The following is an 11,008-nucleotide window of genomic DNA, read 5'->3' as shown; positions in this document are numbered from 1 at the left end:
CTAAACCAAAGGGACACTTTTTTTGTCAGTCATGGGGCTTGAAATCAGGCCTCAGGTGTTGTCCTGAGCCTCTTTGTACTCAAGGCTAGTGCTCTACCACTTGAGCCACAGTGCCACTTTCAGTTTTTTTGGTGGTACATTGGAGATTAGAGTCTTGTCATTGGAGATTAGAGTCAGGTTGACTTTGAACCATGATCCTCAGATCTCAGCCTCCTGAGGATTTGGGATGATAGGTAGGAATGACCATTGCCCAGCTGGGATCCGTTAAGAATGAACAGCCTTACAAGCTCCAAGCCCTGAGTTCAAATCTCCATGGCACGAAAAAACAGAAAATCCAACCCCTAGCTAGATGAATAGGATGGTTGGTTTACTCCTCATATAAAGACTAAGGAAGTGTGGGTGATATGGTTCTGAAATAATAGACTCTCTCTCTGTGTCACTTGTAGTCAATCTCTCTCTTAACTGAATTAATTCAGGAGAACAGATCCTTCTGCCCACACTCAGGGAGCTGCTGTATCTTGTGGCCACTCAGGTGAGACTGTCAGCTGGACTGTCTCCCTCTCCCTGACACGTCCACACACACTGGGTTCCCGATCTCCCCACAGGGCTACTGAGGGCCTGAGTAGCATCCGCCACCAGTGCAGCTTCCTGCTTGCTCTCCTCTCTCTCCCCCTCTCTCAACCTTCTCTCTCTCCACTCTCTGTAGGTCTCACTGTTGCTCCTTGGCTAGTATTCTACCACCTAAGCTATGCCTTCTGTCCCCACTGTCCATTTTGTTCACAGTTGTGTGCAGTGCAGCAGATTCTGAAGCCTTGTTCATTTATTTATTTATTGGTTCCGGTCTTGAGGCTTGAACTCAGGTCCTGAGTGCTCTGCCACTAAGCTACCGTTCTCCTCTTCTGGCTTTCTAAAGCCCATTTCTTGGAGATCAGAATCTCACAGACTTGTCCTGTCTTGGGCTGGCTTTGAACTGCAATCCTCAGTTCTTAGGCTCCTGAGTAGCTGGGATGACTGGCGCGCACTACTAGTGTGGGGCTGGGACTGTCCTTTTATTTTCTCCTTGGATGAGGAGAGTTCATGTCTATCTGCCTTACCATCTTTCCTTCCACTTCATTTTAGGAGGAGAAAAAGAACTCTTGAGAAAGCTGGCCACGAACACAGTGGTCATGAGATGCCTTTGGGAAGGTCTGTGTAGACCGCTCCCAAATCCGAATTGCACCTTCCCTTCCCTCCCACCAGGCACTAAGGCACCAGAGATAGAAAAATGAGAGAGCTTTTGATTTTTATTTCTGTCACATGGGACTTGAACCCAGGGCTTCTTTTGCTCAAGGCCGCTGGCTTTGAACTGAAATCCTCCAGATGTCAGCCTCTTGAGTAGCTGAAACGACAGGCATGAGCCACCCACGCCTCACATTTTTAAGTTGAGTGTGATTTTGCCTTTGAATGTGTTGGTAAACATGATGTCAATGAGGAGTTATATGCTTTTTTGGTTCAGGAACTCGAACCCAGGGCCTTGGTGTATGTTAAGTGTTGGATGGCATTTCTGAGCTCCCCCTTAATTTTGGACTTTTCAGCTTTTTGCTTAGCTATTTTGAGATTGGTGAATGCTATTTGCATCATCCCTCCATCTATCCATCTTATTTTCCTCCTTCCATCCATCCATGTATTTTCCCTCCTTCCTTCCATCCATCCATCTCCTTTTCTCTCCCTTTCTTTCTTTTTTGTGCTCATTCTGGGGCTTGAACTCAGGACATCCCTCTTTCCCTTGGCTTTTTCCCCTGGGAGGAGAGCCCGGCGCTCTCCCCCTTGCACCACACCACCCCTCTCTGCTTTTAGCTGGCTGGCTGGGTAGATGAGTCCCTGCCCTGGTTCCTGGGCTCAGTGGTGGCTGTGATCTGCCCTGATTGCAGGAAGACCACGTGGTGAACCACATGGCCACGAAGGTGATGGAGAATGTGTGCACTACAGGGACTCAGCAGGCCCAGGGCTTCATCATGGGAGAAGTGGGCCCTGCACTGCGGTTCCTCTTCCGCCATTACACTGTGGATGCACTAAGGATTACCACCATATTGATAAGTTTTGCAGCACCAGTCTAGTCACAACTGCCTGTAACCTAGCACTAGCCAATACGCCAGCGTGCCAATCATGGCCATGTGAGCAACTCTTCCCTGAAAGCTCAGTTGTGAGACTTGGGAATGGAGCCAGGTGACAGTGGCTCATGCCTGTTTTTCTATCCAGGAGGCTGAGATCTGGAGGATCATGGTTCAAAGCCAGATTGGCTGGTAGTCTGGAAGACTCTTATCTCCAAATGAACCACCAAAAAAAGGAAAAAAGAGAAAAGCCAAAAATAGAGCTGTGGCTCAAGTGTTCGAGTGCCTAGGCCTGTGTGAAAAAGCTTAGAGTACCCATGCCCTGAGATCAAGTCTCAGTCCTGAAGCTTGAACTCGGGGCCTTGGTGCTCTCCCTAGGCTTTTTGGTTCAAGTCTAGTACTCTACCATTTGAGCCACAGTGCCACTTTTGCTTTTTATTCCCTCCTTTCCGGTTTACTTGAAAGAAGAGTCTGATAGACTCTTCTTCTCTGGGGTGGCTTTGAACCACCATTCTCAGATCTCAGTCTATTGAGAGTAGCTGGGATTACAGATGTGTGCGCCACCCACCACTGCCCGGCCTGAGAAACTCATTTTTAAAAAGCCTCTAAGTTTCTGCAGTCTTTTTCTGTCTGCTGCTGTTTGGCTGTCTGCTGTGCACGTGACTCTGGTAACGGAGCAGATGATAATGAGGTGTGAAGATTTGCACATGTGGCGTTGCACATTTTAATAGGCCGGTGGACAAAGACAAGCTATTCTCTGATGGATTTAAATCTAGCTAGATGCTCCTTTCCCATGCAGTTTTATGGAGCTTGGTATTAAACGTCACTGTGAAAATATTTCAGATAAGGTTGGGAGAATGGAATACAAATGATTTCCAACTGTTAGTCATGTAGTCTTCCTTTGTCCATTGTTGTTTGTATTATTGTTTGTATTTCATTACACGGTAACAATTTTCTACATTGGTTTCTATTCTTTTTTTTTTTTTTTTGTCAGTTGTGGGGTTTCGAGACTGGAAATTTCATACCAATAGTTCAAAGCTGCCAATTGATGATCTATTGGATAGAGATCCCAAGTAGTTAACCTTTGTCATTCCAAGCCCTGAGATCCCAGCTTCAACCTGAGTTCCATTGTGTTCATGTTGATTCGGGGCCTGGCGAATTAGCATTTCTTCTTGTCACCTATTTGTTGTCAGGTCTGACATGCTGACTGAGAGATGGCATTGAAATCCAAGATCAGAACACTAAATAGACTCCTGTATGCTGCAGTAGCTGAGCTTCTAGATCTTTCCAAGAATCAGAGCTTAGAAACATAGGCAGTGGACAGACAAGCTTGGTGGGACATACCTGTAGTCTGGGACTTGCGAGACTGAGGCAGGAAGGATTCAAGTTCAAGTCTAAAGTGTCTTGCTTGAGCTTGGACCCAAGGTTTTATGTCTGCGTTCATTTCAGCGTGCTTTCTGCCCCATTCCCCCATTCCAATCCTTTTTTATTGTTGGCTGTGGTACTTGAACTCACAGCCTGGGTGCTGCCCCTGTGCTCTTTTTATTCAAGGTTAGCACTGTATAACTTAGTGCCACAGCACCACTTCTGCCTTTTTTTTTTTGCTGGTTCATTGGAGATAAGAATCTCATGGACTTTCCTGCCCAAGATGGCATCGAACCTTGATCCCCAGATCTCAGCCACCTGCATAGCTAGGATGATAGGTACAAGCCTTGGGCATCCAGTGTCCCCCACTTCTCTTTTGATATTCTGTCTTGGTACTTGACAGCTTTCCCTGAGATTTGAACCTCTGTCCCTCTTCCTTGCAGGTCCTGCCTCCAATGGTATCTAGCTGTTCCACATGTGTGCTGTTACCGTCTCTCCATGTTGTCCCTTATTCTTGGTATTGTCCACTTTTTGTCAGTCAGAGGACTTGAACTCAGGGCCCAGGTTCTGGGCCTGTGCTCTTCAGCTCAAGGCTAGTACTCTACCACTGGAGCCATAGTGTCACTTTTGGTTTGGTGATTCATTGGAGATAAAGAGTCTCATGGACTTTCCTGCCCTAGGCTGGCCTCGGACCATGATCCTCCAGATATCAACCTCTTGAGAAGCCAGGAATACAGGTGTGAGCCACCACTCCCAGCTTGCATTTTCTTTTCATTCCTTTCTAGTGGAATGGAGACTCCTGAGCTTGGGGCTCCTGTTGGAAATCCCATCACTCCTTGTGAACCGGAGACCAACACAGACTTGGAGAGTAGTCTCCTGAGCCTCATCTGAGACGTGTTGCTCCCCTGTGAGTACTGGGCTTCAGTGCTGCAGCAACTTCCACAGGTCTGTCACCCAAGGCCTTCAGCATGGGGTCAGGCATATCATGTGTTTTATTTTGTTGGTCCTGCGACTTGAACTCATTGGCCTGTGTGCTGTCCCTGAGCTCTTCAGCTCAAGGCTAGTGCTCTGCCACTTGAGCCCCAGTGCCACTTCCGGTTTTTTGGTAGGTTCATTGGAGATGGGAGTCTCACAGACTTTCCTATCCTGGCTGTCTTTGAACCCTGATTCTCAGATCTCAGCCTCCTGAGTAGCTGGGATGCCAGGCTGTGAGCCACTGGCAGTGGGTTTTTGGTGGGTGTGTTTTGGGGGTGCTGGACTAAGGAAATTCACTGAGGGGTTGGCATCTGTGTGTTGCAGGTTCACCCAGCTCCTCATCCAGTCTGGTCTGGTCTCTGCGTTCACACTGAAACTCCTTGTGGCCATGATGGAACACAACCCCACGCTCACAAGGTGCTATGAGTCTCAGTCCCCTCCACACCTCCCCTATGAAAGGCCCCATCCATGACCATCACAAATACTTTTTTCTTTTTTGGGGGAGCCAGTCCTGGGGCTTGGAGTCAGGGCCTGAGCACTATCCCTGGCTTCTTTTTGCTCAAAGCTAGCACTCTGCCACTTGAGCGACAGTGCCCCTTCTGGCCATTTTCTATATATGTGGTGCTGGGGAATTGAACCCAGGGCCTCATGTACACGAGGCAAGCACTCTTGCCACTAGGCCATATCCCCAGCCCCTCAAAACTACTCTTTGTGTTTGGCTGTTTCTGGGATTTGAACTCAACTCAAGGCCTGGGGTTTTCTTGGCTAGCACCCTGCTGCTTGAACCGCAGTGCCACTTCAGCTTTTCTGGTGGTTCATTGGTGGTTCATTGAGAGTCTCAGAGACTTTGCTGCCCAAGCTGGCTTTGAACTGCAGTCCTCCAGCTCTCAGCCTCTTGAGTAGCTAAGGGTGACAGGTGTGAAGCCACCAGTGCTGGCTTTTTATTATTTACTTTTAGTTTCCAAAGTTGGGGTTCAAGTCTCAGGTTTTGTTCAGGCTTGAGAAGTCCCGTCACTCAGCTATGTCTCTAGCCCAAAAATCATTACTCTTGATGAGTGAAACCTAACCTGGATGGTTTGGGTTTTGTTAAGAATATTTTTTTCTTCAATTTCATCAGAAAATATTACATATGAATAATGACAAGGAGTTTCATGCTAGCTTTGGTAAAAGGACCTAAGTGAATGCTGTAGCTGCTGTCCAGTTTTGTTTTGTTTTGTAATTAAAGGCCACTAAAATCCAGTATACATTAATTTAATAATCCCAGTGTTATGTTCATAAGCCATCTAAGAAAAAAATTATCCAATGCCTCCTGCTTGACCTTGGGATGAGTTGGTGAACATTCCTCAACTGGCATGACCTTTTGGATGGTCTTGGTAATAATTATGAATATTAATTGATTCTATTGTCAATTTATTTGAATTTTGTTTTTTTTTGTTCCAGTCCTGGGGCTTGAACTCAGCCTTGGGTGCTGTCCCTTAGCTTTTTCACTCAAGGCTGGTGCTCTGCCATGTGAACCACAGCTCCACTGTGGTCCTTTCTTGGTGGTTTTTTGGAGATAAGAGTCTCACAGACTTTCCTGCCAGCGTTGGCCTCGAACTGTGATCCTCTTATTCTCCTGAGTAACTGGCGTGAGCTACTCGTGGCTGGCACAATTCATTTTCTGTAGGACCAATAAGTCTAAGGTTGTATTACTTGCAATGAAAACATCTTACTCTTTAATATCCCAAAGTAATAGGTATAATTAAAAATATGGTTAAAAATAAGCACTGAATCCTATATTTCTCTGTCACAGAGTTTTAGCAATTAAACAATGGGCCCCCGTTGCTCCCAGCGACAGTGTGGGTTTCAATAGACATTACCTCATGTGTGTTTTTCTTTTTCTAACAGGTTTGTGGAAGAAACCAAATTGATCCTACTCATCTTTGAAGTTATTTTGCTGAAATTTCAAGCAGAACTTTAAAACATTTTTTTAGTATTTGGACTATGTTGTATCGCTTGGGCCTTCTAGCTCTTGGTCTGCATCAGACAGTTCTATGGTAATTTTTTGTTCATTTATTTTTGTGCATAATATTGGGACTTGAACTCAGAGCCTGGGCACTGTCCTTGAGTTCTTCAGCTCAAGTCTAGCGCTCTACCACTTTGAGTCACAGCACCACTTCCAGTTTTCTGGTGGTTCATTGGAGATAAGAGTCTCATGAACTTTCCTGCCTGGGTTGGATTTGAACTGTGACCCTGAGACCTCAGCCTCCTGAGTAGCTGGTATTACAGCCGTGTGCTACAGGTGCAGGTTGAAGCATGCTTCTTATTCAGTGTTGGAACTTGACTTCAAATGCATCTTTGACTGTTCTAAAACTCTGATTTGACATCCTCCATAAATCACTTTAATACCAGGACATTATAAACAAGCCTTATTTTATTGGGGGAGAAGAAAATAATCTTAATTCATGGCAAGTTTTTTATTCTTCCCAAGATGTGCCAGATATTGTTGTCATGATATTTTAATGCACCTGTTGCCAGACAAACATTAAAAAGCCATTTTAGTGGCACATGCGAACACTAGAATTGTGATGAGCAGTGCACCTAGCTCAGAATTCTATCGCTTTTGAGCTTTTCTGAGGGCAGCTTTAGTGAACCTGTGAGGTCAGGTCTGGCTTAAGAAAGGATTTATGCAGAAAGGCATGAAATTGTGGCTTAGCTCAATCCTGGGAGCGTCTGCTTCCTGTGTGCCATTGGTCATACTTGACCTCAGGACCTTGTCCTTCTCTGCTCAAGGTTTGGTGCCCTACCACTTGAGCCACAGCTCCATTGCCAGGTTCTTCCTTCTTCGGGAGATCAAGAGTCTCATGGGCTTTCCTGCCTGGGCTGGCTCTAAACCTTGATCCTTCAGATCTCAGCCTCCTGAGTAGCTGGGATGAGAGACGTGAGCCCCTGGCACCTGGTTACAATTTTTTTAAGATCTTTATCCTTTTATACACATCTCATCTTTGTGCAATTCAAGGGAATGACGGATTTAGTTGACCTGTATAATGTTGTGACACATGATGTGTGTTTTGCATGTATGTGTGTCCATGTTTATTCTGTATTCTATTTGCTTTCTCTGTATATTTGTAAATAATATGAGATACAATATAGGTATAAAGTTATGTTATTTTGGTAGGACGGGGCTTTAACTCTGCGTTTCCTGCTTGCTAGACAGGTTCTCTACCATTTTAGCCATGCTCCCCCCTCCCCAGCCCTTTGGCATTTTTGTGGAGTGAAGGCAGTGTTGCCAATAAGTGCAGATTTGCTTCAATGAGAATGTTCTAGGGCCTCTTCAACTGTTGGGATTTTCTACTATGATTTGTTCAGCCTTGGCAGACATGGTAATTTGTTAGATAAGATTGTTTGGAGCAGCATCAGCTTTGAATCTAGGGCCCTGTCCCATGCTTGTTCTGCTGGTGCTTTACCACCTGGGCCATGCCTCCAGTATGAATTTTTGGTGTGTGTGAACTAGTCTTTCAGGCTTTCTTACCTGGGCTGGCTTTGAACCTCAATTCTTGGGATATCAACCTCCTGAGTCAATTCTTGGGATATCAACCTCCTGAGTAACTAGGAGTGCAGTGTGTGCTCACACCAGCACCTGCTGCTGTCTTCTCCTCCTTGTTATCTTCCAGGTGAAAGGTCATGCCCCTGGCCAGCTGAGCTCTCTTTATGGATAATGGCTTGCAGGAGCCAGTCAGCAGCGAAGAGGGAATCCTGATTGAGGGGGCAAGGATTAAAGAAAAAGAAAGATAGACAAGAGAAAAGAGAAGACAAGGAGCAAAAAATGGGGTTCAGGAGGTCTGAAGATTAAGATGGTAACTCAAGACTGCAGCCACATTTATTCTTAACTTCCAGCTTATATACAGTTTAGGAACCAGGAACTAGCATAGGGTTGCTAAAATTCAAGAACACAAAGAGGCTTTGAAGTTCTCAACATTTGATAGCAGTAAAGACAGGATGAGGTTGATTAACATAGGAATTGTACTCCAGTGGTCATAGCAAAGCGGACATAGCAAAGTAATTCTGGGTAGTGGCTGTGAGGCTATTAAACAAATGTCCTTGCACTTAGCATATCCTAGTGATAACAACACAGACGGAAGTCAGAATGAGATTATCTGCTCCCTTTGGCTCACAACAGCTCAGCATGAGGGTGGAAGTGTGGCATGGGTTTATTTCTTTCAGGTCTGATCTGGGGGGAGCCCTCTCTTCTCCTTTTTTTAAATTTTTTTTATTTTTTGGCCAGTCCTGGGGCTTGGACTCAGGGCCTGAGCACTGTCCATGGCTGCTTTTTGCTCAAGGCTAGCACTCTGCCACTTGAGCCACAGCGCCACTTCTGGCCATTTTCTGTATATGTGGTGCTGGGGAATCGAACCCAGGGCCTCATGTATATGAGGCAGGCACTCTTACCACTAGGCCATATCCCCAGCCCCTCTCTTCTTCTTAAATAAAGTGGGACCCCTTTGTGCTGACCCCCCTGAAATTTCCTTTTATGGCAGTTCCAGTGGGCAGAGGCAAAAAGAAAAAGAATCCTCATAGAAATCTGTGTGTGTGTGTGTGTGTGTGTGTGTGTAGGGAGTGAGCCTAATAGCTCCTGATGAGATTGCATTCCTTTACCATTTCCCTCACCACAGCTTCATCTTTCCCGATGTTGGGGCTCCCAGACACTCCCATAAAGAGTTTTATTTGCAGCCACAGATGACCTGTGAGTTTCATTACACAAAATAGCAAGTGGAAAAACCATATCTTATTGATTTCACTTACATGAGGTTTCTTAAAGGGAAATTATGCCATTCCAATATTAAAATTGTTTCCAGATGTTTATGTGGAACAGAAACTGCTATCTGCAATCCTTGACAAGTGAAAAAAATTTCAGCCAAGATTTTTAATAAAAAATAAAACTAACTTGTCATCTTTGTGCCTCTGAATTATAAGTTAGAGCCTTAACTTTTTTTTCCTCTTTGTAAGTTTTTAGAACTTATTTGTTCTACAGTGTCTTTTTTATTGCATTAGCAATAAACAAAGTTGTCTCTAAAAAAACAATTATTTTCTTTGGGTGAAAATAATATACTTTCAATTATGTAGTATACTACACATTAGCAAAGTTTACTGAATCATTACTTCACACCAAAACAGCTATCCTGCAATATTGCCATTAATCCTTACTAAATTAACTGCTTTCTGTGCATATATAACTGCTTTTTGTGCATATAGAATATGGTGAAATCCTTAGCTCTGTTGTGTTACCTTATATTTCCATGTGATTAAGTTTTCTGAAATTGAATTATGCCCATCTGAAGTCAGTAATATATTTCAAAATGGGAATGACAGGGCTAAGATGTTACTAGCTTGCTTGACTTGTCACTTGTTGAATCCCTAGAAATTGTTTTGAGATGTTTTTGTTGGCTGGTTTAGAGGTGCATTTTAAAAGTTTTCTTTGTTATAAAAACCATCTGTAGAGGTAGTTTAAACATAACTTGGGTGTAGATGACAGTGACAGTGTGATGAAATCATTACCCTAATTTTTGGCAGACCATGATTTTGAATGCATATTTGATACCCCTTGCAGATGAATTCATAATCAGCAAATTTAGAATTAAACCATATGCAGGTGTCCCAATTAATGTTTTTGATGCTTGATGGTAGTAAAATAATATGACATCAGTTTTTCCTTGCTGTTTTCCCCAATTTCTACCACCCATCAAACTTTAATGTTACTTTTGTTTAATATAAGTAGAATTATCTAAACTTGAAGGTGGAAATTTGCAGTTTACTATTTTATTCTTATGGCATTATAAGCATTTGATGATTTTCTTTCTCTCTTTTTTTTTAATGTTCCTAGGGCCTGAACTCAGGGGTCTGGGTACTGTCTCTGAGACTCTTTCTGCTCAAGGTTAGTGTTCTACCATTTGAGCCACAGCGCCACTTCCAGCTGTTTCTTTATGTGGCACTGAGGAATTAAACCCAGGGCTTCATACATCCTAAGCAAACACTCTTACTAAGCCACATTCCCAGCCCTAATGATTCATTTTTAAACTCAGATTTATAGAGTTAATGTACATTAGTTAAGAGGACTTAATGTACATTATTACAGAAGAGTTTTCATTGTGATAATTTTACACATTGGGGGCTTTTTTTTTTGGTAGATATTTACTAGTCAGTAAGCGCCTCTGTTATGTTGCCCAGAAATGTATTTCCTTGTAAGGGAGTTGATATCATTATACTTACTGTAGGAAGTACAGAGAGAGAAAGAGGAAGAGAAAGAGAGATAGACAGACACAGAGACAAACACACGGAGAGAGAAACAGACAGAGACATAGAGTTGAGATATCTCTCACTGGACACTATATGTTACACGTCTACCTGTAATTCAGGACCCAACCTTGCTAACACACATGGAAGAACAGAGAATCCACCAAAAACATAAAAATTCAGGCACAGGCTGCTTCTTCACACTGCTAATTGTAACTACTCAGGAGGCTGAGATCTGAGGATCACAGTTCAAAAAACAGCTAAGCACGATCCTCTAAGGTGTTTTATTTTGAAATCTCCAGGTAACC

The sequence above is a fragment of the Perognathus longimembris genome, chromosome 25 (genome assembly GCF_023159225.1).
Source record: "Perognathus longimembris pacificus isolate PPM17 chromosome 25, ASM2315922v1, whole genome shotgun sequence".
Lineage (NCBI taxonomy): Eukaryota > Metazoa > Chordata > Mammalia > Rodentia > Heteromyidae > Perognathus > Perognathus longimembris.
Note: the sequence above shows the minus strand (reverse complement) of the source record.